This window comes from Lissotriton vulgaris, chromosome 3_1 (assembly GCF_964263255.1).
Source record: "Lissotriton vulgaris chromosome 3_1, aLisVul1.2, whole genome shotgun sequence".
NCBI classification, from domain to species: Eukaryota; Metazoa; Chordata; class Amphibia; order Caudata; family Salamandridae; genus Lissotriton; species Lissotriton vulgaris.
Window position 1 is genome coordinate 141,302,340 of NC_141689.1, and position 27,243 is coordinate 141,329,582.

Here is a 27,243-nt window from a genome sequence, read left to right on the forward strand (position 1 = left end):
TACACACACACATGTCCTTTGGACATGTGTGTGTGCAACACCTGTGTAAAATTTCATTTGAGGGGTGCTATAGGGTGTCCTTTGGACACCCCTGGCACCCTTCAAATCGCTATCTTATTTGCGATTAGCTAATTGCTAATCGCAAATAAGGAATACTCCCCATTCATTCCTATGGGCCTTTTGGCCCATAGGAATGAATGGTGAGTTAATCCTTATTTGTGATTAGCAATTTGCTAATCGCAAATAAGGATTATGTAGGAATCGCATTTCTTTATGCAATTTCTACATGAATCCCGTTTTGCGAGTCCTTAATAGCGATTCGCTATGAATCGCTATTAGGGGCTCGCAAAACGGGAGAATGATGAATCAGGCTGATAGATCCTGACCCCTCTGTTTGAAGGTACTCCTCAAATTGAATATACCTTCAGATTCCACCGGATACTTTCTCCTTCTCCAGCAGTGGCATTTTCCTGAAGTCCTCCATTGGGTTTGACAGCAGTTTCCGACACCAATTCACATCTATGCACCTGGCTTCTGTGGTGTAGGTAACGTGGGTAATAGGATATCCATGTTGGGGGTGGCTCTCTAACTTTCTGTTTTCCACAGGGTTTCTTCAGGATCCCCATGATAAGGTCCTTATTCTTTAAATTTGCAACTGTGACTTACATGTTGATTTATATGAAGAACGCCCACACTGCACATGATCTCTGTGTTGCTCCTAGTCACTCAAGCTTGGGTAATTCCTGGGGTCTCCAGCCAGCACTACTAAGTCCTTTGGGCAATTTCTTGACATGAGTTGTGGTTCTTATACCACTTTCTTAGTATATGGTTTGGTCCACTCCTGGGATTCACAGTGTATTCTGTGCTATTTACGTGATTTCTCTCCAAAGTATTGTGTGCATTGTGCATATCTCTGGGCAGGAGATATCTGGATGTGCTTGAGTATTATATAATAAATACATATTTTTATAAATACCTTGTGTGGTTCTTTTCCACTTAATCTATACTTACGAGATTGCATTCTGGTAAAACAAGATGCTTTACACTTCTTCTGCACTAAGCCTGAAAGCTGCTCTCCACAGCCACCAATTAGAGCTCTTTCTAAGGTTGTCTAATACCTCTATGTTGTTCCTTTCCAGATAATCACTGAGCTGGCAGTAGATGGATTTCTACAGGACTCGACCGGAAAGGGAAGCTGTGAGACAGGGTGGTAGTTCTAGGTGCTGGTCGTCCTCATGAGGGTATATAGTGTTAGGGCAGTTGTGGATCCCAGCTAAGAAGTCGTTTGATGGTTGTCTCAAGGTTGCTGACAGTGTGAGGTCTATTGGCATTGAGGGTGAGTGATTCTGTTCCAACTTCACCATGCAGGGGTGGGTGAGAGAAGTTCTGTGTTATAGTGAGCCTGCCATGGTGAAGTGAACAATGCTGTGCTCAGTCCAGTGTTGTGGCTGAAATTAATTCTGTCACTGGTCAAAGATTACAAAGATGGCTAATGATTGGGTCCAGAATGTATCCTGCACATTATGTTAGACTGGTGACAAGTTGTGTAAGTCCAATGTTGCTCATGCTTAGCAGTAGGTAGTTGGAGTCAATGGAGTTGTTGAGTTGGAAGTTGAGGTCACAGAGGAAGATGTTGTTCCTGGAGTTCATTCATTGGGGGATGATGATTCTCATGATGGAGCTGTAGGAGCCGAGGTGAGAGCCCATGGGTCTGTTGACGAGGATTCCTCTGAGGTGTTTTTTGCGGCAATGCAAATCTGGAATTGAGGTGTTACATGATTGATGAGCTATTGTTGTCAAGTCTCCGACCACCATCTGCCCTGAGGTAAGTGCCAGGCGGAGTTGGAATATTAAATTGGACCCCCAAGTCACTGACCAGCACCTGCCATGATGTAAGTACCTGGTGGAGTTCAAATTTTGCTTTGTTCTCTTATGACACTGTAAAGCAGTTACTGGTGGAGTTTGAATAGTAACTCTGACTCCCGATTCACTGTCCAGCACATGCCCAGAGTTAGGTACAAAATCGATATTAGTTTGGGTTGTTTACTGATTTAAAAATAGATTGGAGATTTATTTAAATTTTTTCTTTTTTAATTTATATAAATATATACTACTTACATTGTTGTAATAGTAAAAAAATGTAAAGTAGAGGTTAATTATGCAAAAACATTTTTTTTAAAATCTGGAATAAAAAAATACATTAAAATAATTATTTATTTACTGACGATGCTTGTGAGCGTTGTCGTTGTAGTTATATATATTTTCCAATTTACCTGCTGAAGCCACAAGATGGCAATGTTCACTAAGTTATGTGGGTTGCGAAGAGCAGCTGGGAATAAACTGTGGTGCTCATTTATGGGCCCTTGCGTCACTTTTTGTGACGCACCAGCGGCGTAAAAAAGCAGCATGTTGCATCATATTTATAAAGTGAAGCATCTCGGCAGAATGGTCACTTTATAAAGCCCTGCGCCACATTATACCTACGCCAGGTATGATGTATGCAGGGTGGGTGTTTTGACGCAAGTAAGCTTTGTAGAAGTGACGCAGTGAAATCTCTGAGATTTCACTGTGAGACTTCTAGGACGCAAATGAGTCAATATCTTATGCCTGCCTCACAGGAGGCATAAGACTGACACAGGCACATTGAAATGAGACTTGCCCATGTTAAACAACCCATTGCTGAAGTTGCATCACTTTTGAGACAGACTCCAGCCATGCCGAATTTTTGCGCCTACAGATATCTCAGAAATACTGATGTATCTCTAACTCCTTGCAGCATGATGCGTCATATTGTAAATATGACGCATCCAGCATGTCGCAAGGAGGGTGCAATGAAAAGTGACCATTGATGTTTTCCCGCAGTGATGCGTCACTTTTTATAAAGGAGGCCCTCAGTGTTCAGTTAGATATCCTGAGTACAACTGACTACAAAATGGTAGTCGGCTGTTTTTATATGTGTTTTGTGAGTTATACTTTTTTTAAAACCATATATGTTCTGGAAAGGGGTTAAATTGCAATGTTTAGTTATGTGGGAAAGGTTATTTGTTTTCGCTGTTTTATAAAACAAATTTCCAAGCATTCTATTGTTCGGTTGTCCACTGTTTTAGAAACCATTCTTAATTGGGGATAGATGTAAAAATGGAACTACATTTCAGGTTTCACCTCAGATTGTCGTTAGTGCGCCATTTGTTTGTAGTTTAATTACATTAAATTGTAGATGCGAACATTATTAAACATGAAATCGTTGTTTTAAAAAAGAAGAGGTTACATAAGTTACACGTGCAGTATTTCTTTAATTACATAGTATGTTTGGATGTTAATTTTAATCGAAGTTTTAATATGCTTTTACTTGCAAAAATATGTGGCTCAGGTATGAGGAGTATTCATTTTTATGGTTAAGACATTTTAGTGTACTTTATAGAAATGCGTGGATTAGACATTTGTGGTATAAATCTACGTGATTCCTGTATTGTTGTTTTTTCGCATGTGTGGTTCATGCATGCAGTATTAATCAATTCATTGTTCCATCATACAACCCCCTAGCACACTTCTGACCCTGCTTTTGAGTTCCCCACTAAACATCTTTGAGCCTTCTGCCCCCTCCAACTCACCTCCGCATCTGCTGGCTCCCACGTTCAACAATACTCCACTACATAAGGCATAAACACCAATGCCTCCCAACAACCTGTTCCCTCACCTCATTAGCATCCAGACTGAATAGGATTACGCAAAACTTACAACAATTCAAGACAAACCATCATAGCCTTATCCTCTTCAACATAAAATCTACCAATTATCAGTGGCCAACTAGGTATTTGAGAATTAATATTCATTTTCATGGCCATCTCACCAACCTCCACTCAATGCATCAAACACACATCACTACCAACTTGATCTCATCCTATTTGAAATCCTCGTAGTTGAGATGGAGTATTCAACCCTACCCAAATGACTCCCCTCAGCCCTGCAAACCATTAGCTTCACTATCTGATATCCACTCCCTCCTCCTATCTTATAACTCCTCATACTTTGATAACAGATCCAAACCATTTCTGCGAACCCACACCGCAAATCAACACCTAACCACATAGCAGGAAACAAAACAAACATAATTGTGTTACCCTTACTCAGACCCCCCCCTGTCCAGTTCCAACTCCCACCTGAAATGCAAGCTACTGAATTATAGATTGGCTACAAGAAATGTGGTGGATCTCTTTTCTTATCTTCAGTTATAAAGCACAAAGCAGCACTAAGGTTTTGCAGCACTGTGAGAGTCAGGGTGAACACATATGGGATATTGCTGATTTGATCCTCTCACATGACCCTGACCTAATTTTCTTGATATAATATTAGCTAAATATTTCCTCTTCACCTATCTACGAAATACTAGTCCCTTCTAGGTAAGTTAGAACCACATCTAGAGACCAGGTAGAGGCATTGCTTGCATTCACCACAACAGCCTCCCAGTTAAACACTTTCAATACTCTGCTCTATCCTAATGCAAATACCTATGCATCAATATTCTAAGCAACAAAAAACCATTATGCAAATTACACGCAATCTACCAACCGCCGGGCTATAGCCTATCTTTCCCGAAGAAATAATGGAAACCATCTCAACAAACTCGTTCCTCACTGCATCCAAATATACGTTCAAGACTTAAACCTCCACTAGAATTATCTGAATGACCCTTTAGTTAACAGACTTAAATCCTGTCTTGCTGATCTCATCCTATGACAACCACACACGCAAGGGAGTGATATTTGATCCAATATTCACGGAAGCTACCTCTATTCAACTGAAATCTATTTTCCCCTGTGACTTGTTTGACCACAACCGCATCAGATTCTTCACCTCAGAATTAGTAAGAACAAATTCCACTCAAACAACAAAACATAAAACATGTAATGGGAGCATGCATAACATTAACTAGAATTAACTGATATCCCTCAGTAATAACATCCTTCCGACTCTTGAAGACTAATCCTGGGTATAGTTTGCGAAGTAGCGCTACCTGACGCTACGCAAAGTGCACTTTGCACTATGCGAGATACGCGTAGCACTAAGCGAATTGTGTAGTGCGCTGTTGGCGATAATTGCACAGTGCCGGATGCTTGTCCGCACTGTGCAATCATTGAAAACGGTATCTTGCACAGTGTGAGCTGTTGTTTTCTGCTGCTCAAGTTAATTTTTACTTGAGCGGCAGCTTTCTCAACGTGGACTTTTTTCTCATCGCGAGCAGTCACGAGCATATGCAGCCACTCGCAATGAGAAACCTGAACTCCCCGCATTGAGAATCTCACCGGGAGGTTTATATTCAACGCTCGTGATTGGCAACTTGATGTTGCCGATTGCGAAGAGGAAAAAGTCTCTCCGGGATGTCATTTTGCTTGCTCACGGTCGCCAACTTGACGTGTCCTCAACTTGTGTGGAGGACCGCGAGCAAGCAAAACATGACTGCTGCACTACTCTATGATATGTGACTCTACTACATGCAATTCGTGTAGTGCAAAGCACCGCAAACTTGGCAAACTACGCGAGCGTAGGGCAGTGCTTTGCCCAGGCTTATAGAAGACATGTCAGATTGGGGAAACATACAGAGATTGCTGTTAGCATGAGCTGAAGCCATTTTGGTTGTGGCAGCGATTTTAGTTTGCCATTTGTTAGCCATGTGCTTCTTCCATCTTCACTGTTGCCTGCTCTTGTATTTCGCTTGAGTCATCAACTATAATTAACTTCTTCAGTGTTGAGCCAGAGCCTTGGGCATGCTCAGAAAGGTCTGTTGCTGCCAGAATCCATCTGTCTTAATTTGTAAATGTCAGGCTGTTTTAACTGATGCAAACAGAAAAGTCTCCCCTCTCACTTTGCTGACCAAGACATGTTTGTATGCCCATGTCAATTATTCTTTTATGTGCCAGTATCTCTCCTTGTTCTCATGCTGTTAATGCAACTAATGTATATAAAAGACCACTGGTTTCTGTACTCCTTGTACTGCCTCATACATTGCCTGAGGGTTCTGTATTGATGTATTCTCAATCATGAGTGATAATAAACTACTGTTTTGATATTACAGCTTCTGTGCCAATCTTTATTTTGTTGTTCTGTGGACTAAAGGACAAAGAAGGGCGAACCCTTGCACTGGTGGGCCCTGAAAAGGCACACTTCCACAAATTGGCGCCCGTCACGTGGGGCTCATCGGAGACACGGCTGCCCGACAGAGTGGTCTTGACGGAGGTTTGGAATCTTGCTGAGGACGTACGCTGCACGAGTAGACCCTTGTCTTTGCAGACCAGAGTTCATTTCTGATTTTCACGATTTGACTCTCCAGGTGGTGAATTGTCCCGGCTGAGATCCCTTTGGCGTTCGGCTTACAGTGACAATTAGGTTGAATTTAGAACTTGGCAGTTGGAGACTGGAGACTTTTGTTTGGTAAAGTCGCTTTAGCGGCACTCTTGATTTCTGGCGTACTTGGCCTAGATTCTTGTTTGATTTCGTTGATATGTATGTTGTAACATACATAGGCAGGCAATCAGGAGATTTTCTCTAACTTTTCAATGATTGGCACGGTACTGTATTTGTGATTAGTATCCTTTTGTTATACTATTATATTCACTATAATATTTGCGGTATGCCTGTTTCTAGCATGCTTCGCAGTATGTGTTGCCTTTTTGGAGGTACTGAAATGGATTTAGAACGAAGTCAGCCGGCTACCCCTGAAGGGACACCGAATGGGTACATGTACGTTAAAATCGGTATTTCTTCCATAATGTATAGTGCATTGTGGAATAAATACACAAAAAAGAATCCCGATTTACAATGGCCACTGAATGGGTCATTTGATCTCAGAAAGATTCAGTATGTGGAACAATGTGTGTTCAAGCATAAAAGCAGACAAGATATGTTTGAATGTGTACAAATGTTGGAGAAAAAGTGCATAATAGAGTGAGAAAAGAGCAAGTTATAGCAGATAAAGAGCAGCACAAAAATGTTGCTTATATGAAAGCGCTGGATCTGAAAAATAAAGAGATGAAAGAAATGAAAGAGACAGAGGATAGGGAGCATCGTCTAGAGGTAAAAGGCCAAATATCTGTCTGGCCCCTCCTTTATCCTGTCCTTAATAAACCTCAGGATGACTCAATTTTGTTAGATCGGTATCTGCCCATATATACTTTTCCCTCTACCCCTGAGCACTATTTAGATGTCCATGCATCTCTCTCAGGTGAAAAAGGGATAGATGGAGAAAGAAATTGACAGACTTGCTCACTGCTGTCTGCTGAGTGTGCGGCCACCTTTAGATCCACTGCTAGTAAAGCATCTTGCGGTCCCACCCCTGCTCCAGACCTAATAGTGATGGTTCAGCAATGGCCAGAGTCGATTCCAGGGGTAAGAAATATTCAGATGATCTGGAGCCTGCTTATATAAAATTTGATCATAAACAATTGAATGATGGTCTTTTTCTCCCTTCCCAGGTGGCCGATTTAATTAGACTAGTGGTTAAACTACGAACTGATGCATTCCATTTGCGAGAGGAGAAAAAGACAGCTGGTACAGTGCCAGCCGAACACACAGTTCAGACACCCTGCCTAATGATGAACATACAGGGACAGATAAGGAAACCCATATTTTTGTAGTTCATGTGAAATCAATGCGTGAATCTGCATCTTTATATGTTCCTCCTAGGGCTGCGGGTGCAAGTGACAATAACGATTCAACTGATGCAAAGGGATATTTTGTTTACAATTAGGTTTATACTCCTTGGAGAAGAACGGATGTTATGGCTCTTACCCCTTCGCCGCAACATGAATTTTGCCACGGTGCCAGGGGGGGATGTGTTGGGCGTGGCACAGTGATACTTATGATGGCTCCCGGCCATCATAAATCACAGTGGGTGTGTGCTCATGATGGCCGGGAGCCATCAGAACTCCGCCCACTGATTAATTCTCCCGCAGAGGTGGGGAATTAATAGCATGTGGGTGGAGCGGCAACGTTCTGGCGGCTTTCGGCCGTCATGAGCACACGCTCCCTGTGACTCATGACAGCCGAGAGCCCTCATGAGCACCAATGTGGTTAAAGCTGCTTTGCCTGACCCGGGGAAAAATCTGGCTGCTTTTTTGAAGAGGTTGAAGGGGCTATTAGTTCTTGCACTATGACATTGCCTGATATTGACAGGTTTTTTGGCCTTATTTCTCCCCCTGATATGTGGCGATCAATTCGGAAAGTAGATGACCACACAGCTTTTGGGGATATTTGGGTGGAATTGGAGAGAATAGATGCAGCAAGGGAACCTGCACTCAAACCGAAACAAGAAATATTGGACCTCCCAAAGGCCATGATAACTAAGTTGAAAACTCTTACACCACCTAAAAAGATAGATTGGACTTTGTTAACGTCTTGTAAGCAACAAGTGGACAAATCTGTTTCTGATTTCTTTACATGATTTGAGGAGACATTCCATGACTTTAGTGGGCAGTCATTGACTGATGATACAGGCAAGCATCTGTTTGTTGGCAAATGTGTCACAAACATGTTGCCAGAAATAGCTAGTCACCTAAAGACCAGTGAGAGTTCATAGACTACGTCTTCCCCTGTCTCCCTTTTGAATATGGCCCATTATTATGAGTATCAGGAATTGTAAGCAAAAGGCAAGGAGGATAAAAAGGTTAAGGATTCAAAGACGAAAATTATGTTGGCTCAAATCTATGGTCCATCAGTTAGAGGTGGTGGGAGAAGAGGAAGTGCTATGTATCGTCCTGGTACACCCCTTTCCCTCGATCAACTGTGTCTTCTGATCAGAGGGCTTATTGTGAGGAGATTGGAAATTGGCATTTTAAGTGCCCCCTTCTGCTCGGTCAGCAGTATCGAGGTAGAGGAAATATGAGAGGTCATCCCGGGAATTCAGGCAAAAGGGGAGGCATGGATAGTTGTCCAGGATTTGAGGAGGTTGCACACAATCCAAATCCAACTAATACTAAGACTGACGGAATCAACATTGAATGTCTGATTATTTGATGGATGATCTCAAGGATTATGATTGTGCAAAGGAATGCCTAGGATGTGGAAAGGAACCAGTTGATGTCCCAATAGACCAGAAGGGTCCCTATGTCAATGCAAACATCTTGGGTTCTACTGTTCGGTTTCTGGTTGATACTGGACCTACTGGTAACGCTCTTTCTAAATAATTAGTTCCTAGGGCTTCCCTGTCTGGCTTAACAATAACATCAATAGGATTCTATGGGACACCTTCCCTTAGCCCACTGTCACGGCCACTTGCATTTCATGTTGATAAATTATTTGCTGCATGTCCTTTTCTGCTTTCCCATAATACGTCAGACAACATTGTGGGTCTCGATATGCTCAAACATTTTCGTGCTACGATACATTGTTCCCCAGAAGGTGTGCGGGTTATTTTGAATGATAACTGTCCTATGGTTGAGAAGTCTTGTCTAATTAGAGAAGATATTGCTTTGACATCACTACCTAGTACCTTGTGGGCAACATCAGATGCCGGTGTGGGACAAATAGTTATCCCACCATTCCATATTCAAATAAAGGAGGGCACTTCATTGCCTCAACTGCCTCAATATAAAATATCTCAAGACGGTGAAGTGGCACTGTTACGTATTGTTCAAGATCTGGTTAGAGTGGGGATTGTGGAAGAAGTCCCTTACAATATCTGTAATAGTCCAATCCTTCCCAATCTGAAGAAAGACACTGATACTAAAATATACATGTTTATCATCAACATACGACAGGTTATTAAGATTGTAGTGCCCCAATAACCAGTAGTCTCTGACATCACAACACTTCTTACTATGGTTCCTCTGACTGCAACTACATTCAGTGTAATCAACTTGAAGAATGCTTTCTTCACGATACCCATTCATCCTGACTGCCTTAATTTGTTCGGCTTCACTTTGAATAATCATTCCTTCAGATTTTGTAGAGCTCCACAGGGGTATACAGTGAGTCCTAGCATTTATAGACAGGCATTGAAAAGACAGCTTGATTCTTTTTCTGTACCAAAAGGGGTGGCTCTCATACAATAGTTCGATGACATCTTGTTGGCTTCTGATACCCCCGACCAGTGTGAAGAAGGAACGCTGTCATTACTATCATTCCTTGCATCTCACCATCACATCGTATCTCTGAAGAAATTGCAATATTGTACACAGGAGGTTACCTATTTAGGTCACCTCCTGTCGGACATGCACTCACACCAGATCGCAATCCTTGATTATGAAGATACAGGTTCTGACAGTGGCTGGTCAGTGCTTTGGCTTTTTGAAAATGCTTAGAGAATTTCTGCCACTACTTCAGACCTCCTATAGGAAAACTGTGGTCCAGGTCTTGATAGTTCGAGCCTGGACTATTTGAACATTCCATATCTTGGCCTCCCAGTGTATCTTCTCACCCGCCTTCAGGTAGTTCAAAATGCTCTGGCTAGGGCTATCCTGTTTCTTGGTCCCAGCACTCGGGTGTCTGCTCATTTGATCTCTCTCCACTGGCTCCCTATCAATCAATCATTTAATCATTCAGAGTACTTGTAAAGCATGCTACTTACCCGTGAGGGTCCTGCGAATTTCCTGAAAAATCCGCAAATCCGCGAGCAGCGGATTTTGCTCGCACTGCTCGCACTGTTCGCGTGAGTTCGCGCCCCGCGAATAAGTGCGAAATTGCAGAAATACGATTTTAGCAAAACTGAAAGTAACTACTTACCAGGTTCAAAAGTTCAGGCTCATCATTAGTAGCCATTTCCTGTAGTGCTTCCTGAGGGGCCCCTCCAGAGTTCAGTTGCCAGTTGCAACTATTATGTGACCCTGCTCTGAACCTCAGAATAGTTACACATATGCCACAAAGGTCCTGAATTACAGCTAAGGGAGACAAGCAGGAGCCAGGCTGGAAGTTAAAATCCATTAATCAGCCCCTAATTCATTATTGTCAGTTGGGGCAGGGCAGGTGTTGTAACTAATTTTGCAACAATGAAAGCACTTAGCAAGTGCAAAAGATCACTAATCAGGGCGCACTAAGGAAGCAGGTGCCAGCTAAAAAAATATTCTGTGACACATTAATCAGCCCCAAATTAATTCAGGTCACTTGAGGCAGGGAAGGTGTGCTTTGCTTTGCCAAAAATAATGTACACTGGACAACCAGAGGGTGTGGTGATGAAACAGAGGGTGGCATGGGTGGGCCAGAGGGTGGCATGAGTAGTCAGAGAGTGGCAGTGGTGACAGAGAGTGGCAGTGATGAAGAAGAGTGTCCCAAACAGGTTGGACACGTAGAAACAACAAGTTCGCAAAACTTGCGACCCGACAGGTAAGTTCGCAAATTGCGAAATTGTAAAAACCCTCGCGAACTGGCAGAAACACGGGCGAACACAAAAAAAAAAAAATCCGCAAATTCGCGGGAATTCGCGGATTTTGCGGATTGCGAGTTTGCAAATCCGCAAATTCGCGGATTGCCAATCCGCAAAATCCGCTCATGCTTAGTCCCAAGGCGCTGAGGGGAGGAGGGGTGCTGTTACTGCTCAAAGGGCCAAGTCTTGAGGAGTCTTCTGAAGGCGAGTAGGTCTTGGGTCTGCTGTAGGTGGGTAGGGAGGGTGTTCCAGGTCTTGGTGGTGAGGTAGGAGAAGGATCTGCCACTGGAGGTTGTTTGTTGGATGCGGGGGACAGCGACGAGGGCCCTATTCATATGATGATCCAGTTTAAGGCCCTTGTGTTGGCTTTCAAGGCCTTGAGCCCCCTACCTGAGGAAGAGAGTTCAATTCTACCATCCACAACGCTCTCTTCATTCCACCTCCTTGGCGTTAGTCTGCACCCTGGTGTAAAGCACTCCGGAATAGGAGAACATTCCTTCCGGCTGCAAGTGGTTAAACTATAGAATAATCTACTGCTTGCTTTGAGACAACTGCAGGATCTGCTTCCCTTCAGAAAGGCCCCAAAAACATGGTTGTTTCAGCAATAATCTAGCACTATATTTCCAATTATTACCCCTTCCTCATCATGTTAGCCTCACTCACCCAGCGCATGGACACTCAGTAGAGTATCTGTGCGTGTTATAAAAACCCTGTGAACATAACATAACATAACAGATCGCATTCAAGCTATTTTGGACACGCCTGCGCCCTGTACTCAGAAGGATAATTGTGCACGGATTGACCTTATAATAATAATAATACGGCATTTTATATAGCGCGAAAAGCTACCTCACGAGGAGGTGTCCCGGTGCTAGGAAGAACACAGTTAACCAAGAGTACTGAAGTGATGATGCCTAGCATGGTTGGGTAAAGAGCCAGGTCTTTAGCAACCGTTTGAAGCAGATTTCAGAGAGGGCTTGCTGAATTGCTGGGGGCAGGGTGTTCCACAGTGTCGCAACATTTGCCAAAAAAGTTCGACCCCCCAGCCGAGCCCTTTTCACTCGTGGGACGGCAAGCCGAACGCGGCAGTTGGAGTGAAGCGCACAGGCCTGGGAGTATCTCGGGGATCCAAGTTTTCAAGTACTTAGGGCAGGTGCCAAACAGAGATCTAAAGGCCAACGTGAGTTCCTTGAATTTGATTCTGCTGGCAACTGGTAACCAGTGAAGTGACCGAAGATACGGAGAGACTGAGTGCTTAAAAGGAATCCGCATTAACAGTCTCGCAGCCGCATTTTGGGCCAGCTGAAGTTTTTGAATTAGGTATTTTGGTAAGCCCAGATAGAGGCCGTTGGCGTAATACAGCCTAGATGTCACTGTGGCATGGATTACTGTTTTTCGGCAACTCTCTGGTAGAAGTCTCAGAATCTTGCGGAGATTCCTCAGCTTACTCAAGCAGCAGCCGACTACTTGTTAGATGTGTGAGGTAAAGGACAGACTGTCATCCCACCGCACTCCCAGATTTTTTGCCGTTAGGCTGGGTGAGGGGGCTTGTCCCATCTCCGCTGGCCACCATAGCTCTGAGGGTGGAGGGGCGCCTTTACCAAAAAAGATCCCTTCCGTTTTATTAGCATTGAGTTTTAATTTATTCGTATTCATCCAACAGGCCACATCTTGGAGACAGCCCTTGAAACTCGAGAAGGACTCCTGCGACACCTCTGAATACGGAAATACCAATTCGGTGTCATCGGCGTATGAGATTGCCTTAACACCCCAATTGGCAATCAGCGTAAAGAGTGGAGCGAGGTAGATGTTGAACAAGAGGGGGCTGAGTGCCGACCCTTGAGGGACGCCACAACTGAGGACTTTGGGCGTTGAAGATACAGTCTCCAGCGCCACCTTCTGTGTTCTCTGGGACAGATACGAATGTATCAACCCCAGTGCCTGGTCACGGATGCCTATCTCAGCCAGTCGCATCAAGAGTCTAGCATGATCAACCGTGTCGAAGGCGGCTGACAGATCCAAGAGTACCAGCATCGCTGAGCTTCCCGAATCCATCGACCACCTTACTGACTCTGCCACCTCAATTAGTGCTGTCTCCGTACTGAAGCCAGGTCAAAAGCCTGATTGCGTCTCATGCAGTATCTTGTACCTTACCTCCTTCTCTAGGCAGTGGATCCCTAGCTTTTCTCACATTGTTAAACCCTCATTGGCCCTTTTAACTAAAGACACTCCGATGCCACTCCCATGGACTGATGAATGTCTGGATGCTTCCCAGCAGTTACGTCAAGCTTGTTGTTCTGCACCAGTATTATGAACACCAGACTACACTAAGCCTTTCACTCGTTATTTACAAGAGAGGGATGGTTGCACTCTCTCAGTTTTAGGACAGACACACAGTGATAAGCAGCGTCCTTGTGCATATTTCTCAGCTGTCCTTGATCCAGTCGCCCGTGCATTGACTGGGTGTTTTCGAGCGGTGGCAGCAACAGTTGTGTCCATATGTCAAAGTTAGGGAATAGTCTTATCACACAGATTGCTTTGGTTAGTGCCTCATTCAGTCAATGCCCTTTTCAATCAGATGAAAACACATAATTTCACTAGTGCTCACTTGCCAGGATATGAATTGACACTCTTGACCCCTAATATCACTCTGAAAAGATGTTCGAATTTAAATCCTGCAACACTATTACCATTTCCATCTACTCAGTCTCAGTCACAAGAGTCTCATGACTGTATATTCCTTACTGAGCAACAGACAAAGGGTCGGGTTGACCTACAAGACATGCATATTTCTGAAGTTGATGTGGAATTGTGGGCTGACGGGACTTGTTTGAAGTTACCCGATGGCACGACATCAGCTGTTTATGCAATTACGACATTTCAGAAGGTTGTTGAGACAGATCGCATCCCACAGAAGTCTGCTCATTTCAATATTTAAAAGTTACTCGCTAATATATGTATTCAAGAAAATACACTTAATAAAACAGTTAACCAATCATTTTTTTAAAAAAAACATCCATTTACACACTTATTTAACCATTTATTCTTCCATCAACCTTTACAAATACAAATATTAAACATATTAATTTTAAAGAAAGACACACATTCACTGGCTGGTGTCATCAGTGATGTCATGAGTGATGTCACTGACGTTGTCATGAGTGATGTAATATGTGACGTCATCAGCAGTGCATTGCAGGCGCGCTTGTTATAGTGAGTCCAACTTACTATAACGTTGGAATTTCTATGGTTTTATGTCAGTAAAATTTCCAGCTAACTATAACTGGTGGGAAAACTATGGTTTTTTCATTGAATTTAATAGGTTTTTTAAATGCTAATTCCTAACTATAACTGGTGTGAAACCTATGGTTTTTTCAGTGAATTTCATAAGTTTTTTAAATGCTAATACCTAACTATATATAGGGCCTCAATCCTATGAAAGGAATATTTTTTATAATGAATCTCCTATATTGTATATTTATATAATATGATTTTTTTTTTTTGCCCTGGTGCGCTCCCGGTGCGCACCCCGGTGTGTGCACTGGAAAGCGCATTTTTTCGGAGCGTCCCGGGTTGCGCACCAGTGAGCATCCTGTTAGCGCTATTGCCGCGAACGAAAACATCATGATGTATCGCGTAGCCACGTCCGCGTGATACGCACGGCGTAAGCGCACCCGGAAATACTCGAGCGAATACGATCGCGCAAAGTAATCATCTGACGCGCTTACTCGACGCGCCCCGTGGCGCGCACGGGGGCACGTCGCGTAAGCGCGTCGGGTCATGTGACCTAAAAATAACACTTTTTATTGGTGCAGAACAGTTTTGGTTTCTAAATGATGACAGCCCAGGTCATGTGACCTGAAAATAACACTTTTCATTGGTTCAGGACAGTTTATTTTTCCAAATGATGAAAGACCCCACCTTTTTTCCTTATTCTGACTTTGTCCTTTGACTGAGGAAGACCTGTTTGGAGACCTAACAGAAATATTTTGTACTTTAAAATGGCTACAGTAGCAGCAGCAGCTGGAGCTTCTGCACCACCACCACCACCACCAAGAGGACCACCACAACATTACATTGGTGGTCGAAGAGGAGGAGGAGGAGGAGGAGGAGGGGAGAAGGTGGCTGCCAGAAGACACTACCCCATGCAAGCCAAGGCAGCACATTGTATGGGAGTTTTATTCTATCCCAGAGGGCAAGAAGAAAGTCAATGCGCCCAAAATGACTTGCCAAATCTCTGGCATGGAACTTTCAAGGGGGAACCCTGACAAAAAATATTCATTTGGTAATAATACCATGATTAGACACATGCAGCGCAAGCATCCGAACAACTATGCTGCCGCAGAGGTGAGAGAACTGGCCAGTAACCCTCCCCAATCTTCAACCACCACCTCCAAAAGAAAGCAACCCACTCCATCGGGACCAGAGACAAGGGAGACGATCCCTTGCATACTACCATGGTTTGGGGAATTCAGGATCACATGTATTTTTTGTGGTAAGACCATCTCCTATGGTGAGCAGATTATAAAGCGCATCCTCCTTGCTGGTGACAACCACAATTTCCCCAAAAAACCCACATTTTTTCCTGATTTTTTTTTGCTCCAGTTGAGCCATTTTCAATTCCCTGTTTTTTGTTTCTCCCCATAAAAATAACAAAAAAATATAAAATAGTTCATAAAAGACAAAAAAAGTACAAAATGTTCAAAAAACATTAAAAAAATATTAAACAAATAAAAGAAGAAAAAAAACAGTTATTTTTAGAACTTCCTCCAATTTTTTAAAAAAAGGCTACATTTTTTAAAAACTCTATCATTCTTTTTTCTCATGGAACGCTTCCCGGTACGCTCCGCGGTGCGCGTACCGGGCGCTCCCCACACGCAAATAAAAAAAAAAAACATTATTTTTATCTGCGGGGCCCTTTTATATCCCCCACATCAAACCTTGGGGGTCAAGGGGGGTCTACTCTGCCCCCTTATGGTCATTTCCCCCTTTGTTTTTGCCACCTCTTGTGTCTCGATCCTACCGAGACACAAGATGGAGGCCGCTCCGGACTGTTTGGAATGTTGACAGACACCCGAGAGCCAATCAGCTTTCCGCGCGCGAACTCGTGTAGCGCGCTGGTTAGCGCCCCAGTGCGCGTGCCGGGGAGCGCTTATAGATATATATATTTTTTTGAACCTAAATTACTCAAAATCCACTGGAGCACATATCTTGAGACATAGCAAAGGCACATCGGGCTACCAGTCTCTACAATTTTGCCAAGTTTCGTGGAAATCCATTCAGCCGTTCGGGCTAAAAGTGAGGTCGACCGCCCTATGGAAATTAACATGGTGAAAACACAATTTTGGGACCCCCTTTTATCTCGGCCCCCGCTTGACAAATCCCCCCCAAACTTCCAGGGAAGGACCGGGGCGCCACGAGGCAAATATGAAGAAATTTTCAGGCAGATTCCTCAACCGGCGCCAAAGTTATTCACAATAGAGTGTTGAGATTTTGTATTGAAAATAATCCTAACTATAACTACCTACTGGCGACCGCCAGTAGGTAATATATATATACATAGTGTTGAACAAACCACTCCTCACATTCAGGAAATCAATATTTATGGCCAAATCATTGGTCAAAAATACCTTGGAACCACAAATTTTGACCACTTGGAGTGCCCTAGGCAGCGGCTTTAGGAAATGTACACAATGTAAGGCGTGTAAACACGGGGTCAACAAGACTAAATATGTTGTCCCATTCTCACAAACACCCAGAGAAATTACAAAACGCCTGAATTGTAATACAGACTATGCGGTCTATGTGCTAGAGTGCACTTGTGGACTCAGGTATGTGGGTAGTACTCGCCTGCCGGTCCATAAGCGTGTGCTCCAGCACATTAGAGCTATAAACAACAAAGATCAGGCCTACCCTGTGACTAGGCACTTTGAACACGAGCATAGTTCCGATCCCATGCATCTGTATTATTATGTAATTCATTCAGTTTGGCCAATGAAGAGAGGTGGAAATCGAGATGCGAGGCTTCGCCTTCTCGAAACGAGGTACATCTTGGAGCTAGACAGTAAGAAACCCTATGGGCTGAATGGAACAGAGGATCTATATACTTGTTTGTAAATTGTTTACGATTTGCTACTTTATAGACCTCATCCACATTGAATCCTAGTTGGGTGTTCCTTGGTAAAACGTAGTCAGGAATATCCCACAATCTGATTCATCACAGCACATAATATTTAAGAGTTGTTTCTGGATTCAGGGAATTGGGAATCTCAATTGCTAGTTTGCACTTTCAGTATGGTATTTGTTTGTATTTGATGAATTTTTTCTCAATATTTAGTTGCCGGTTTTGCCTCACATGTTCATTTAAAGAGCTTTGCAGTAAAGAGGGCAACCCCAGAGCGGTATCTGGGAGATCTATCATTAGCTCTACTTTTGAAAAATAGTTTTGTGAATTTTAACAGCACTTGCACTAGCACTTTTGAAAAATTTAATTTTGCACTTCTTTATTTGCCGATAGTAAGAAAACAACTGAAAAATGAGAGCATTTTTCTTAGGGTCTTAGCCCACTCGGGCTTAATTGTTTACAATGTTCACTGTACATTCGTGGATGTGAAATTAGCAGTGAGACCAAAAAATCGTATGATTTAGGTGGATGTCAGATTTTATGATACCTACTCATTGTTTTACCTGTATTTATACAAAGATAGATATCAGAGTTTTAAAATATTTAAATACGTATTTATATATTTTATATTTTGGTTGTATGTGCATCTAACATTGTATTGAGAAAATGCATTTTGATGTAAACACATGTGAATGAAGTATTTTTTCCATGTTGTTGTTACCCATTTAGAAAATTGTGCGCGCATTTGCACTTTAAGTATCAGCATTGGCTCTCAGCAACTCGGCATGTGATAAAGCTTTGTAAGAAGCGAAACGCGTAATGGCGGTGGAAGGCTTGCTGGAGAAAATAAAACACCTCGATTAAGCACTCAACATTGGGTCTGTTCTTTCCTCATTCAATTCCAGGGCTGAGGTGGCTGCTTCAGTTTATGTGGCAAATTTACTTGTATATATATATATATATATATATATATATATATATATATTACCTACTGGCGATAGCCAGTAGGTATATATAGTTAGGATTTTTTCCCTATGGGATTTCTGAAAATTCTATGTCTAATAACTTTGGCGTTTGTGGACGGAATTGGCTGAAATTTTCAGGAAAATGGCACATTTTGTTTCTGAGCAGCCCCTGAAATTTTGGGGGGGTTTCATTAAGGGGAGGCCGAGAAAAAAGGGGGGTCCCAAAACGCGTTTTTCCCATGTTAATTTCCATAGGGCGGTTGGACTCACTTTTAGCCCGAACGGCTGAATGGATTTCCACGAAACTTGGCAAAATTGTAGGGACTGTTAGCCCGATGTGCCTTTGCTAGGTCTCAATATATGTGCTTCAGTGAATTTTGAGAAATTAACGTTTAAAACAAGATATATATCTGTAACAGCGCTCCGGGCAGCGCTCCGGTTCGCGTACTTTTCGCGTATCGGAACTTTGCGAAGCGAAGCTCATTGGCTCTCCGGTGTCTGTCAACATTCTAAACAGTCCAGTGCGGCCGCCATCTTGTCTCTCGGTAGGATCGAGAGACAAGAGGAGGCCAAAACAAAGGGGGAAATGAAGGAAAGGGGGCAAGGTAGACCCCTTCTGACCCCCTAGGATTGATGAGGGGATATTATAGAGCCACGCTGGGCCTAAAAAAAAAAAAAAAAAAAATCCGATTTTTTCGCCGTAGAGACGCGTCTTGGTACGCGAACCGGGCAGCTAACCGGGCAGCTAACCGGGAAGCTAACCGGCAGTGTAACGGGAGTCTGACGAGTAGCTGATTGGCTGTCAACATTGTAAACAGTCCGGAGCGGCCGCCATCTTGTCTCTCGGTAGGATCGAGAGACAAGAGGAGGCCAAAACAAAGGGGGAAATGAAGGAAAGAGGGCAAGGTAGACCCCTTCTGACCCCCTAGGATTGATGAGGGGATATTATAGAGCCACGCTGGGCCCAAAAAAAAACCAAAAAAAATTCCGATTTTTTCGCCGTAGAGACGCGTCTTGGTACGCGAACCGGGCAGCTAACCGGGCAGCTAACCGGGAAGCTAACCGGCAGTGTAACGATAGTCTGAGGAGAAGCTGATTGGCTGTTATCATTGTAAACAGTCTGGAGCGGCCGCCATCTTGTCTCTCTGTGGGATCGAGAGACAAGAGGTGGAAAAAAAAAAAGGTGTAAATGAATGAAAGGGGTAAGGCAAACCCCACCTGAACCCCTAGGATTGATGAGGGGGCTATTAAAGTTCCCTGGGGGGTGAAAAAAAAATTCGATTTTTCGCGGTAAAGGTGCTTCCTGGTACGTTAACCGGGCAGCTAACCGGCAGCGTAACGGGAGTCCGACATATTGTGTTTTTTGAACGTTTGTGATATGTGCACGTGTGGATTTTGTCTAATTAAGGTTAAAAAAATATATATATATCTTTAAGCGTGTTCTGGCGCGCTTACGTTTTGGGTTTGGTTTGCGCTGCAGAGACGATACGTCACGGTTATGCGATGCATCATTAGGCGTCTCACGGGCTACGTGATACGTCACTTAATAAAGAATATATTTTACAGCTATAGATATTAGCTTTTAAAAAACCAATGAAATTCACAGAAAAACCATAGGTTATAGACCATATATAGTTAGGAATTTGCATTTACAAAACCTTGAAAATTCACTGAAAAAACCATAGGTTATAGACCATATATAGTTAGGGATTAGCATTTAAAAAACCTTATTTTATTTGCACAAAACCATTGAAATTCCATATATAGTTAGTTGCACTAACTATATATCGCGGACCCGCAATCCACTGCTAATGATGTCACATATTACATCATTCATGACATGGTCAGTGACATCACTGATGACATCACTGATGACATCTCAAATGACATCACTGATGACATCACTGATGACATCTCAAATGACATCACTGATGACATCACTGACATCTCATTTGACATTACTGATTACATCACTGATGATATCATTTATGTGATAATACATCTTCAGACTCTAATATAACCTTAGATACACTCAGGGTAAACAGGCACTCACAGACTGTCACACATCCATGGAGTTACCCACACACCTAGTCAGTCATGCAAAGAATCAATCACACCTCCATTTCCTCAACTATACAGTTATACACACCTTACTTATTCAAACATATACTAACACATATTTACTCTCTTATACAATCCTTGATACAAGTTCACAATGATTCATACAGCCACTCTCACATTCACTGGCTCTTATGTTCAGTTATTTATATATGTCAACTCTCACATGGAGTGTGTTTTACATATGTACTTACTTTGACATGTAGAACTGAGATATCCATTCACTCACCAATATACTCATGCACACAGTCAACTGTCCATACAGCTGTTTCTACATGCACTTTTGAACCCATACACCTAGGGAATCAACTGCTCACACATCTATGCACAGAGTTATACACCTCCCAGCCACCCACACACATACTCAGTCTCCCATACAAATACTTGGGCAACCATTCAATAACCCATATAGTTACTGATATAGCTACTTATTTAAACATGCAGCAGTTTACAGAAGAACATAAATAATGATTGCCAAATTAAGACACTTTAATCACTAACCCATGCACTCAGTGAGACACATTTAATCATTCTCTCATACAGTCAGTCATGCACCTACTAAATCCTTCATCCAGACACTTATACATCCACTCATTCTTCAATATGTAAGACATATTTTAACTTTACAGAAACATACAGTCACTGGGTGTTGTCATCAGTGATGTCATCAGTGATGTCATTTGAGATGTCATCAGTGATGTCATCAGTGATGTCACTGACCATGTCATGAATGATGTAATATGTGACATCATTAGCAGTGGATTGCGGGTCCGCGATATATAGTTAGTGCAACTAACTATATATGGAATTTCAATGGTTTTGTGCAAATAAAATAAGGTTTTTTAAATGCTAATCCCTAACTATATGTGGTCTATAACCTATGGTTTTTTCAGTGAATATATATATATATACACTGAAAAAACCATAGGTTTCAGGCACGTTATAGAGTTATAGATATGAATTTGCATTGAAAAAACCTTAGAAATTCACAAAAAAAAACATTGGTTTCACACATGGTATAGTTAGCTGGACATTTCTTTGATACAAAACCATTGAAATTCCCCCGTTATAGTTCGTTCAACTAACTATAACTTGCGCGCCTGCAATGCACTGCTGATGACGTCACATATTACATCACTTATGACATGGTCAGTGACATCACTCATTACATCACTGATGACCTCTCAAATGATATCACTGATGATATCATCCTTGTGAAAGAGTGGCAGACCTCCTCTCACCCTAATATAACCTTTGATACACACATTCAAAAATAGAAACTAAAATAATTAAAAAAGAAATGGAGATACCAATACCAACAACAACCTATTCAGTAATTCCAACATCTACATACACATCCACTCATTTACCAACAGTTCTGTATAGTCACTTATACATGTACTCACTCATCATATGTATTCATACAACTATACATCCTGTTCAGCACTGATACTCATCCATAGAGTTACTCACACATGCAAATAAACTATCTCACATCCATTTACTTGCATATACAGCTATACACACACACCACTACACTTACTTCTACAAAAATGAACACATATTTACTCTCTTAAACAATCACTTATAGAAGCACACACTTATTTATACAGGAAGTCTTCCAATATGTCACTGTCACATATACTGACTTATATACATCAATACTCACATATACTAGTTTAAAACATATGTAGTTACTCATAAATATACTATTGAGGCAGTCATTTACTCACTAACACACCCATACACACACTCATCCACCCATGCAGTCCTGCACACATGCTGTCTTCAAAACACATACAAACAGTGAGTCACTCATTCATGCATCAAACCGTACAGACACTCATTCTGAAACTCAAAAAACAACTAATAACCCATATACACACTCATGTAGCTACTCACCAACCCATGCAGCCACATATACACAAAGTGAGACAGTGATACAGATATTTACATATTTAAACATTACTCGCTAATACATATATTCACTCAGATACACTTAATTAGTCAATTATACAATCAATTTTACAAAAAAACCCATCCATTTAGACACGTATTTAACCGTTTGTTCTTCCATCGACGTTTCGGTATATATATATAAAAAATATTTATTTTTCAGAAAGACACACATTCACTGGATGATGTCATCAGTTATGTCATCAGTGATGCCATTTGAGATGTCATCAGTGATGTCATGAGTGAAATGCCCAGCTTACTATAACATGTGTGAAACCTGTGTTTTTTAAAGTGAATTTCTAAGGTTTTTTAAATGCTAATTCCTAACTATAATGTGCTTGAAACCTAGGGTTTTTTCAGTGAATTTCAAAGGTTTTGTAAATGATAATTTTAAAATGTATTAATTATTATATTTCTTTCTTTTTATAGTAAGTTCCTACATTTTTATTATAAATACTTATATTCATTGTATTTTTAAAGTAACATTTCATATTTTTAATGTAGAATAATACCAAAAGTAAATTCAAAAAGAATGCACTGCTAGTGAAACTGCCTGGGTGAATTTGTAAGTGTTTGTTAGGGCCAGATTTAGAACACCCTTGTGCCTCTTTTACACCACCATTGCATCACTTTTCTGATGAAGCGGTGGTGCAAAAGATGCGCCATGGTATGTCGTATTTAGAATGTGACGTATCTGGGAGGTGCGTCACATTGTAAATCCCTGTACCACAAGGAGACATTCCTACATGGGGGGAGCGTTCCGGCACAGGAACACCTCCTAAAGTGGCTGAATGAAATCTACAAAATTTTACTTTGTCACTTTCGGGCTCATGCTGTGTCAACACCCTGCACTAGCTTGAAGCAGGTGTAAGGATTGACACAGCATTCTGAGCATAGGGCACCCAGAGCATTGCTGGAGATGCGTTGCACTTGCAACATAACTCAAACAATGCACAACCTTTACAGCACGGATACATCACATATATGTGCCATTTCTGACCCATGATACACCGCATTGTAAATACGGCGCATCCATGGTGGTAGTGTCATGGTACACAATAACTGGCATATTCCTGGGGATATGCCAGTTATTGTATATGTGCCCATTAGTGTTTTAATGTAATGAATAGATTACTACATACCGATGAATGAGTCACTACAAAACTAAAACAACAGTGGCAGAGTGTTTGGTGGAAGTGTAAGGATACAAACTGGTGAATTGAAGGTATAAAAGACAAATTTGCAAGTACATAGAAGACTGCATACATAGTCTATAAGGGTTTGAAGCACTCTATGGCCTAAGGCCTATTTTAATGCATGAGTACTTAGGTAGTGAGTGGATGATTACAGTTCTGCAAGGAAAGAGCCTGATTGAATTTATAACAGCCTCAGTTTTACCACAGTATGCAGATAAACACATACTGCTGAATGGCTCACTACAATATTGAAACAGTGGTGTGAGAGTGTTTGCAGGAATTGTGCGGATAAACATTGAGGAATTGAAGGTATAAAACATAGGTTTGCTAGTGCATAGAACAGTGCATGCACAGTCTATAGGGGTTTGAAACAGTCTATGGACTAAGGCCTGTTTTAATCCATGAGTATCTACATAGTGAGTGGATCATTACAGTTCTGTAAAGAAAGTTCCTCACTAAATTTATTACAGCTTCAGTTTTACGACAGTACAATGGAAAAGAACATACTGCTGACTGGCTCACTACAATACTAAAACAGCAGTGTCAGAGTGTTTTGTGGAAGTCTAAGGATACAGACCGGGGAATTGAAGGTATAAAACACAAGTTTGCCGGTGCATACAAGACTGCATGTATACTCCATAAGGATGTTAATCAATTCATACCCTCAGACCCTATTTGCATATTTTAAATCAATACAATAATTTACAGAATATATAACTGAATCTATAAGTGCTTCACTTGTAGTACAATGAATAGATTAGTAGATAGTGCGCAAACCTTTATTATTTTTAAACAATACATTTATTCTTGTAACATCTCATAATTTAACAGAACAGACCTTCCAATACAAGTTCATCAGGTATGTCATACAGATCAATTCCCTCATTAGCAGTTTCGGAATTAATTTGTTCTAAAATTTCAACATAATTTAATGCTTCCAGAAAATCTTCATCAAAGCTTTCATCTTCGAAATCATAGCTCATGTCTGCAGCAATAATTTCTCCTTCTTCACTCTCATTGCCTGTGACAGATACGATTAGTTCTTCAATTACACTCAAGGTAATATCTAAAATCTCCTCAGTATGAGGCTGTTCCCTTTCCATAATTTTTCCTAGATGTTCTTGCTCCTTGTATAAAAATATAAACAGTTAATTTTAGCACTTTTTGTAATATATAATACAAAACTACAGTTTTCACCTATTTTGCCCGCCTACACAAAATACTATATAAAAACTGTTATCTAATAACATTCCATTAGTAGAGTTTTAGTCCTTTGCAAAGTTATATAAATTTGATTACTTATAAGGATATCCTGTTCTTAGCATTTCTTAAATTTTGAAACCAGTCACTCCTTATGACTATAGGAAAAGACTCAGGCTGTTATAGTAAAATACACTACTAACAAATGTAGAATATGTCTATTCACCTTACCCATTCCAAAATAGTAAATGTGTTTTAGTAAAATATAAAAGATACTATTGAGTGTCCAGAATAACACTGTGTATCTGTGTATATTTAGACATCATTATCACACTACTTTTTGAATACTTCTTGTGTTTTCACACAAATAAACTCTTAAAGACGTATCAAATACTTACCTTTTAACATAATTAGAAAGTAGTAATTCCTTATATAAGTCGAAAATACTCACAACAACAGGTATAGAACACTACTACTGTCAGGAACACAAAGCCCAGAAACTGTTACCGAATACTTGCACAGGAACAGATGACGCTAGTTCCCAACTCCCCCTCCAGGATCCTTCAGAGACCAAACTTTTTAATCTAATCTCTAAATAAAACACACGGGAGAAGGGGCATAGGAAAAAATAATAACGAAGACGAAACTGGCTCGCAACCTCTGCATTTTTTCCTTGGCAACTTCTCTCTGGCTGTCTTGTTTTATTCACAGACGATCCCTTCTCATGGATACATAACGGAAACTAACAAAGAACAATTATTTAATAACCTACCCTACTCTATCTCTATTCCTCATCTATAACTTAGTCAAACCCTACTAATTACCTACACCTTAGACTTTAGAACTAGCCTCTCCTCTAGTATTTATCTGCAACCTTGTAGCTTGCGTTTCTTTATTTTTCTCACTGCTTATAACCTATAATTACGTAACATTCATTAACCTAGGTCTCTCAGTTTATTGTCTAATTTTTATATTATTAATTTCCTTGTGTTTTTTTACTAGCCTTTCTTAATACAGTTGCTTGTTATCTATTCTGTCAATCCTTGAATATCTTGTGTTTTTCACTAATGTTCGTTCTTAATTCAACAGTATTTCTGGTATTCCTTACTCAATGTGTTCTTTTCCCTTAAGACCTTGCTTATCACAAATTTTATTGTTTCTTCCTTTAGGTTAGAGAAAATACATCGAGTGAGTAAATTCAATATCCTCTATAATGTCAGGTAAGTTTAGTCACTCAGTAACTTATCATACGATTATTTTCCAAGAATAGACCTTTGGCAAATATAAGGTATCACTTAGGTTTCTTGTTCTCTCTTCTCTTCAGGTGCTAAAAATGACCGAGTCCGTCTGCCCTGAAGGAGCCGCGACGGGATAAAATTAACCGCTGTGCAATGTGCAGGCTTCTTCCAACTCGGAAGCTGATTTCTAGCTGCGGGCACGATATCTAAGGTAAGTTTAACCGGGAACCTTCTTTAACTCTCTCACAAATATTTGTGCTTTCTCTTCAGGAATATCTATGAAGCAATTGAAAACGGGTCTGAACTAAGGAACGTCTTGGGTGAAGTGCGCACTCGTTAGGGAGCGTGCGCCTCACCAAAGATTCCCCACTGGTGTGTGGTAAATCACTAGACCGCCACTGTGTCTTTCCTTGAGGCGGCCATCTTAGAATTCCTCTGTTGCACTAAAGCACTCCAAGTATATTTCCTTGCGGATTCTTCATCTCTCCAGCTGCAGCTAGGGTTAAAATAATTCATTTTCGTATCCACTGATTGATGACGGGTTCTGACAGGTACACTCAGTATATAATTTTTTGAAATATCTTTAAAAGATACAAACCATCTTTACACACTTATCTTCTCCGTCCATGTTTTGTTACTTCAGCTCGGTGGAAGCACATTCCATCGATCCTTTAAAACAGTTACTTGTACTTACATTAAGCATATTAAATAATAACAAAATTATATATTATAAAATTACCATCTGTGGAAGACACAAAAAATACAGTTACAATATATCTTTTACAACACAAAATAATTTGTAAAGTATTACATTTGCCTTTTTTGATGTTCTCAGAATATATTGAATTTCACTAGAAACAGTGAGTTCAATAGTACTCATCACATAACAGCGGGCAAAAAAAGACAATCAATAACATTATCCTAAAAAAAACCATTCATCATTCTCAATAACAATCTAAAAAATAGAAATAAAACATATCTTAAATGTTTTTTCCTAAGAGCAATTTCTCACGTAAATATGACACATCTCAAACAATCATAACATAACAAAATATTATGATTCATTTTCATACACTGTAAATAATATTACTTA